This window comes from Acomys russatus, chromosome 24, assembly GCF_903995435.1.
Source record: "Acomys russatus chromosome 24, mAcoRus1.1, whole genome shotgun sequence".
Classification (NCBI taxonomy): domain Eukaryota; kingdom Metazoa; phylum Chordata; class Mammalia; order Rodentia; family Muridae; genus Acomys; species Acomys russatus.
Window position 1 is genome coordinate 38,675,914 of NC_067160.1, and position 7,542 is coordinate 38,683,455.

Genomic DNA, 7,542 nt, shown 5'->3' on the forward strand with positions numbered 1-7,542 from the left:
ATAAAGTTTCTATGAACATAGCTAGGCAAGTGTCCTTGTGGTATGGTGTAGAAGAATGCAAATAGATCTGTATTTATCACTTCACATAAAACTCAAGTCCAAGTAGATAAAAGACTTCAGCATAAAACCAAATACACAAAGTCTAATAGAAGAAAAATGGGGAATAGTCTTGAACTCATTGGCACAGGAGACAACTTCCTGAACAGAACACCAGTAGCTCAGGGACTAAGATTAACAATTAATAAAAAGGACCTCATGAAGCCTTCTTCACTCTTGCTCATCATTGTCCCCAGCCACAACTCTGCCACTCTTATAAGGTCTCTTGACACTCTGCAGTCAGTTAGGACTGCAAGAAGAGGACATGTTCAGAATCTGTGCACAAAGACCCGTATCTACCATGTGTACTTTTCCATGGTACCAGCCATGAGGTGAGAAAGTGGTTGGACACTTGAAGCACCGTGTTCCCATGGGCCATCTGGGGCAGTGCCACACATGAAAGTACATGGGCCCCCTAGTGAAGTCCAAATACTAGTAGATCACAGATATTTTCATTGCTTACAAGCCATTACTTCTGGGAACAGTAAACCCAAGTAGCTAGCTTACCTGACTACTCAATTCATTATTGTTTTACCTTATCTGTAAATAAAATTATGGATGAAGGGTTTCTGTCCTGGCATCCAGATGGAGTACTTTATGTGAATAAGGCCTAGGTAAAGTGAAGTTGTTATTTTCATGCTTTTGGATGTTTGTTTTCACAATGTATTTTGACTTCTTAACTATACTGTAAGACACCTACACAGGTAGTCTAGTATAAATCTTTACAGAAATTGGTAAACTGTGGAAAATGGTGGGAGAAAATTCACAATCTATCATATTGATGATGTCACTGACTCTGAGGTAGGGACATTAGTTCTTTTCTTGGGCATAACTTTTTCCTCAGGAAATGTTAGAACTATGGTGCCAAGCTGTGCTCTCACTTTCTTCCCCTGGGACATGTGTTCATGAAAGTACAGTTGGGAATAAAAGCAACATATGAATAGTTGAGCTAAACTAATTTTCAGACTTCACTGCAGCATTTGATTCTTCATGTGAGAAAAAGGCATTCTTCTTGTTTAGTTTTGGTTGTTGGACTAAATCGTTGATCAAAACGAACCTGGGTACGAAGGTTTTCTTTGGCTTGCACACCCCAATTGCAGGAAGTCCGGGCAAGAATGCAAGCAGGCACGGGGGCAGAAATCATTAGAAAAACTCCTTACTGTTCATTCCCCATGGCTTACTAAGCTCTATTCTTCTATACCAAGGACATTTGTCCAACCATCTACAATGGCCTTGGTGTCCCCACATCTATTAATAATCAACTAAGTGCTCTATAGAATTGCCCATAGAAATTTCTCACTGAAGATTTATTACCTGTTTACTCTAGTTTGTGTTAAGCTGACAATCCCCCAAAGGGATGAATGTTCCAGAGGTTTTTTGGTGTTCATTTTTAATTCACACAACTTACACGTCAATGAATAGTCATAGATGGTTGTGCATTAGATCTTATAGAAGGTTTCTCATACAAATATCCATGCAGAAGTTCTATATTTCAGATTAAATAAAATATCAGAATTATTAGTAATATACTCATTGCTATAGGTACACTGAAGTGAGGAGAGGGTATAGATAACCAAGATGGATAAAATATAGCATGCATTTTCGAAGATAATAAATGGTAAACATTTTTTTAGAAAGTAATGGCTTCGAAGAGAATATCACAATGCCAATTTTAGCACATTCTTTTCCGTTTGAATTGGTACACTGCTGCTCAGACCATGATAAACTTCACAAAACTATCAAATCCCAGGTCATTAGGAATACACTTTGCTCCAGAGTGCAACAGTATCTCAATGTTTTATAATGTTCTGAAGTCTGTAAAACTCGAGACAGTATAAATGGTCTTGATTTTTTTAATTGTTACTTAGTGGAAAAAGAGCACACCCTCCCTAACAAGGAGCTGATAGAAACACACTGCTTGAACTACACATGAACTAACCTTGTAAGGAATATTTGCTCTTTTCTGTTCATAACCTGGCCTTATGACAAGGTGAGGAAGAAAAAAACTGTCGCCTAAGGCATTTACAAGCCATACAAAGACTTTAAGAAAAATACCCGCAGCTTTCCTGTGAATCTGTCTAGGTCTTTTAACATGTTGGTCAGATCTCAAAGGGAACCAGCAATATGAGAAATTTAAGCACAAAAACCCTACAAAAGTAACTTCATAATGCAAAGAATAAAGTGTTTAAAGATTTTTTTCTTCAAACATTTAGTGGAAAAATTAGAAACTTCGGGACACCAATATTTCTTTATCAAGGCCAAAGAAAATTCAGGTCATCTATCGCACACAGATGTTGGTGGTGGGGTTTTATTTGGTTCACTGCTCTGCCTTTTTTATGATAGGGTCTCACTGCGTAGCTCTGGTTGTACTGGAGCTCACTATATGGACCTTAAAAACTCAAGACTCACAGATCCACTGGCCTTTGCATCCTGAGTGCTGGAATAAAGGTGTGCAATATGATGGTTAGCTTCACTCACATTTTAAAAGCACAACTTATATAATACATATTTTATTATTGTGAAGTATACTTATGATGTAAGATTACTGTACAAAGAAAATGAAGTAGAAAAGGTTTAATTATAAAACCAAAATCCCAGTATGACTTGCAGACCTAAGTAATATTTTATTACCCAATGCTTTAAGGTTTTTATATCTTTTTACAACTAAATTTTTACATGAAAAAGAGATGTTAAATCAAACTTGCTATCTACCATACACATTTTGCACTAAATGCCATTATTATTTATTTATTTAGAGTGTCAACATAAAGCTTACAAAAAAAGAGGATTCTTCTGGTTAAAATTTAACCTATTTTATACTGACATTTGTTCAAAATGGTAAGTATCCAAGTGCAGTGAATATAACTTGATGGTAAATGGTTTGCCTAGTAAATACAGACAGAGCCTTGGTTTCAGTTTACAATCACACACACACACACACAAATACACACTACAAACACACACTAATACACATCATACAAACACATACATACACACACACTACTATATTACCAGTCTTCATGCCTAAAAACGAAGCATGGCTTCCAACATGAAAAAATGAAAAATTAAACCATTGTGGTTATAGTCAAAAGAATGTGAATAAAAAGAAGAAGATATTCTGAAATACTGAGTCCCAGCTGTGTTAATGCATGATTTGTTAGTGTGAGCATTTCCTTGTTGTCACTTTTTCTGCTCTCTGAAGAGTAAATGATATCTCTAACATACCTAAATGAATTATTCCAAATACTAAGTAATATAATAAATACAACTTTGAAAATATAAGTAGTTTTCTATAGTTATCAAATTTGAACATCAAAACCCAATTATTCAATGCACTTAACATCTGAAGAATCTGAACATTCTTTCTCCTTAAAAATATTCAGGGAGCTGGGCATAGTAGTGCCCATTTATGATTCCTGTATTCAAGATACAGAGGGAAGAATATTGATACTTTGAAACGAACCTGAACTAGATAGGGAATTCAGCCTAGCCTGGCCTATAGGAAGAATCCATACCCCCAAATCCAAAACAAGAACAAAAAATATGTAGTAATGTGCTGGAAGGATCAGCCTTTGTGTGCTTCCACAGTAACCAAAGATCAAGGAAAACAGAAAATAAGAATTTATTGATATTTGCCAGTAGGGTCATAATCTTACATAATCAAAACAAGCAGAGAGCTCTGGTTTGTTAAGAAAAATTCAAGCAGATATCAGGAAGGAGAATTCTAGTATAGTGAGGGAGACTTGGTGGATAATAAGCATAACAGACAAAAGAGCTTCCAATGTGGACCTTCCTGCAAGCCTCTCCACCCACGAACTTCACTCCGTGCTCAAGGAAAACAGAGGTGGAAAGCTGTGCGTGACTCTCTCACGGCACAGAAATGGGAGAGGAAACAGTTGGCGGGACTTCTCCCTAAAATCCCAAAGGAAGAAACACTTTCACCTGTGAGCTGAGGACACAGAATTACCTTCTTTGTGTACCTATAAAAATCATTTTAAAATGGGAAAGAAACATGCCAAAGACAAAAAAAAAAAAAAAAAAAAGAGCATCAAACTGTGAGAAGTGACGGCAATAAATAAATACTGGTTTCAGAACTTGTCATACAGTAGAAACAAAACAAAACAAAACACACTGAAAATTCAACACTCAAGAACCAAAAAAGCACAATCCTTTCCTTTTTTAAAAAAAAAGTCTTTATTCATTTTACATCCAGAATATAACTCCTTCCTCCTCGCCTCCCAGCCCCACCCTCCCTCTTTCTTCCCCTTATGCCCCCACCCCTACTCCTGTAAAAAGTGGCACCCTCTACCAACCCACCCCAGCACATCAAGTCTCATTAGGACTGTGCATGTCCTCTTCCCCTGTGGCCTGGAGAGACAGCCCTGCCAAAGGAAAATAATCAAAGAGCACACAACAGAGTCCTTATCAGAGACAATCTCCTGCTCCCTTTGCTATGGGACCCACATGAAGCTCCCCCGAACTGTCCATCTGTGTGGGGAGCCTAGGTCCAGTCCTTGGTTGGTGCTTCAGTCTCTACAAACCGCTATGGGCCCTTGTTAGTTGGCTCTCTTTGTCTTCTTACATGTTTTGTCTAGCATTGAGAATTCATGAAAACAAGAAAGAATGTCACCACCTTCTTCCTAAATTGGCATGTGTCCTGTTATTGAATTAAAAAGAAAAGATCATTTTGAGACCTTGACGATTGGGTCAAAATAATGACAGAAATTTGGGTAGAGCAAACAGTTATTCAAATAAAAGCTGGGATACATAGCTGGCAGGGTAGATGCCGTGATCACAAAGGTGAGGTTTCCAGGGCAAGGTTTATCTATTGCACTCTGGATGCGCTGACCCTTATGGTTTCCCCAAATGCCAGAAACTCAACTGCATAATTGTGGTAGTGGGCTACTGCCTTACAGCCTTCCCCTGGTTTAAAAAAAAAAAACTGGAGTTTTAGCCTTCACCATACACAAATATATTTCTAGATAATACTAAGACCTTTGGTAATCAAATCAGTAATAAATCTAAACTCACTTTTATTTGCAATGAAATCAACTTAACTCTACCATTCTAGTTTCATGGAGTTACCCATTTTTGTATGGTTATTACTGGTTTCTTTTCCTTCCTAAGGTAAATAATCAATGGATTCATCTCCTGCAATGAACTGTTCTGAGGAGGTTTCAAATCTTCCACAGGAGGGCTCCTGTGTCAGGAATCAATCATCTTTCCTGCCTTGTCTGGATTATCAGTCTCTTGAGTCTAGGAAAACTCAACAGTTACAAAGGATATCATGCCACTTTCTTTCTTTTTTATAATATTTTATTAATTTATTCATATTTCATCTAAATTGTTAGCCCATCCCTTGTATCCTCCCTCCCTCCCGCTTTTCCCCTACTCTCCTTACCTATACCCAGCAAAACTATCAATAACCATTGATGGAGAAAATATCATGTCACTTTCAAAGATGCAAACTACCCTGAACCTCAGAGTAGACCCTTGTACAACCTCTGTACCCCGTTCCCACTTTCTTCTTTTCTCTGCAAGTCTGTGTCTGTCGCCTTCTGTCGTCCTCTATGTATTTGTGTCTGCATCAGTCTCTCCCTGTCTCCTGGTCCTGAATTACTTTTTTTGGGGGGCTGGGACTCAGGATAGGCCCATAATGCCCTAGGTGATTACCCCACACCTAAAAATATTTAGTTAGGAGCAGTTGGATATTCTGATTTGTTTGTTTTGTTCTTTTATACAAAATACTAAGAGCATGGATAGGAAGGTAGGGGCTGAATCGATAGTGAGTTGGCAGAAAAAGGGTGAATATATCAGAATACATTGTATAGAATTCTCAAGGAATTAATAAAGTGCTATTTCAAACAATACTGAGCACTGAGAACTTATTTTCCTTCCTTTTTATTCTTTAAATTGGTGGTGGGGAAAAATCTGTTCCTGCAACCCTAGAGGACATCCTGACAGCATGAGTTTGACAGCATGCAAAACAAAATACTTTCAATGGAGAGACAAAAACTGTAAGAAGAAAATATAAAAAAATGACAGAAGTGAGAAACAGAGAAGTCACCAGCTGAATGTCCTCCTGAGAGTCCATCAACAGATACAGCATGAATGCAGAAAAAGGCAGAGAATCTGAAAGTAGGAGGACTCAAGCTGGAGACAATAACATGTGGAGAAATATTCTGGGAAAAGATAACAGAGCCATCAAAAGCTGGTTGTCTGTCAGTCATCTATGAATGAATCTGAGAGAGTTAGGGACACCACCATTGCCAGTGTGTGTGTGTGTGTGTGTGTGTGTGTGTGTGTGTGTGTGTGTGTGTGTGTGTATACATATATGCTACCCAGAAACTCAAACTACTAAAAGTAAGAAACAGACAAGGAAATAGTACATAAGAAAAAGACAAATACTTTTCAAAGACAAGAATTTTTAAGAATGCCCCTCTAAAGACACAATGGCCAAGAGATAGTGGAAAGAGATTATTTGCTATGTTGAAGGAAGAAAACAAAGAGTCAAAACGGGCACAAAATATTAGTATAATGTCCAGACCAAGAAATCATTTTGGAAATTCCTCTTCTTCTCACGGATTAGTTAAGAATGGGTAAGGAATATTAAGGGCACACACTGCAACAGAGTCTAAGACTTAATTAGGGAGAGACATTTTTTGGTGTAGTACTTGAAATTAGAAAGTTATTTGGTGATAGGCAGGTTGCACATTGTGGGAGTGGCATGTGGTAGTATGTAGCTGAAATGATGAGCAAAACGTACAAAAATCTGAAAGTGCTCTAAATTTTCAAAGTGGCATATGCTATAACAGAATTGATTGCTAGTTAATGTCAGACAGAGACTAATTATTTTTTAGTATCCAACCCAAGTAAACCAAAATTAGAATCAGTTATATTATCTCAGAAAGTAAACAAACAAACAAAGAAATAAACCGTCTGTAAAAGGTATTATAAAGTAACAGTCCATATTTGAACTACCAAAGTATTTAGATAGCTCTTAGCTAACTTACTAAATACACAAATAATATATTAATTATATGCATGATATGAACAAAAAGCATAATCCACAGATTTGTTTTATTTTTTATTAAATTAACCTGATCAGCCACAGCCCTTCCACCCTGTCCACACCTCCTTTGGGTCTCATAGACCATTTCCTTCCGGCCTCTCTCCCCACACCTTCTGGTACCAGCTAACTGCTATGTCCCCACCCCTAAGTTAAGTAGATATAATCTTCCTCAAATATAGGCCATCCTTGCTAGATGACAGATAGGTTTACATTCTCCACTCTCTTTGTTCCCTAGACCCAAGACTGCAGTAGGCAGTTTCCCCCTAGCATCCCCTTCCCCCAGCCTCCAACACCAGCATTTCCCACGAAGACACTAGCCAAGCAGGCCAATAAAACAGGCAATACATATTCAACAAAATCACTGAAAATCCAGA

General features: G+C 37.7%; 1 non-coding gene across 1 annotated transcript; it reads left to right on the forward strand.

The window, feature by feature from the left end:
- The first annotated feature begins 4,859 nt into the window (after window positions 1-4,859).
- On the forward strand, window positions 4,860-5,022 carry LOC127207823 (U1 spliceosomal RNA). The gene has a single exon (XR_007833022.1). It is a non-coding gene; the product is annotated as a U1 spliceosomal RNA (small nuclear RNA).
- Window positions 5,023-7,542: the final 2,520 nt, after the last annotated feature.